Source organism: Octopus bimaculoides, chromosome 15, assembly GCF_001194135.2.
Source record: "Octopus bimaculoides isolate UCB-OBI-ISO-001 chromosome 15, ASM119413v2, whole genome shotgun sequence".
In the NCBI taxonomy this organism is placed as follows: Eukaryota; Metazoa; Mollusca; class Cephalopoda; order Octopoda; family Octopodidae; genus Octopus; species Octopus bimaculoides.
The window spans coordinates 52,020,549-52,021,279 of NC_068995.1; positions in this window are offsets into that span (position 1 = coordinate 52,020,549).

Below are 731 nucleotides of genomic sequence, written 5' to 3' on the forward strand. Positions count from 1 at the left end.
AAGAAGAAGAAGAAGAAGAAGAAGAAGAAGAAGAAGAAGAAGAAGAAGAAGAAGAAGAAGAAGAAGAAGAAGAAGAAGAAGAAGAAGAAGAAGACGAAGAAGAAGAAGAAGAGTGAACTGGAGCAACGTGAAATAAAGTGTCTTGCTCAAGAACACAACCCACAGCTCAGTACGGGAATACGAACTCACTACCTCGTGGTTGTGAGCCAGACGTTCTAACCACTGAGCCTTCGCCTTATATACACAAGCATACATATGTGAATATATATGTGTGTGTGTCTGCACACACACACACACACACACATTTCAACAAATCCCTGAATCTAAACTATTCCCCAGAGTGAAAAATTTCTGTAATTGCTTCAATTACAAATTTCGAAACTCGCGTTTGTAGGTTTGTTTGCTTGCTTTTTTAAATACTTTTTGTTTTTATTTCAGTTGTCACTCTCACCAAATTATCCTCTACCACCGGTATGTCTACGTCATTTCTTTATTCTTCATATTTGCCAAGTTTTTCTATTCAAGATTTTCTTCTACTCTATCTTTTCCGATTTATTTCTACTTTTCACACACTCCGTAGTATCCCCTGGTGATAATACATCGATCATCCAACAAAGGTTGTTTTTTTGAGTGACATTATCAGGTTTCCTTTGCTTATGTCGTGATTACGTGGAGTGTTGAAGTCCCACAGTTGCTCCATCCAGTTACCATTTACCTGACATAAGCATATA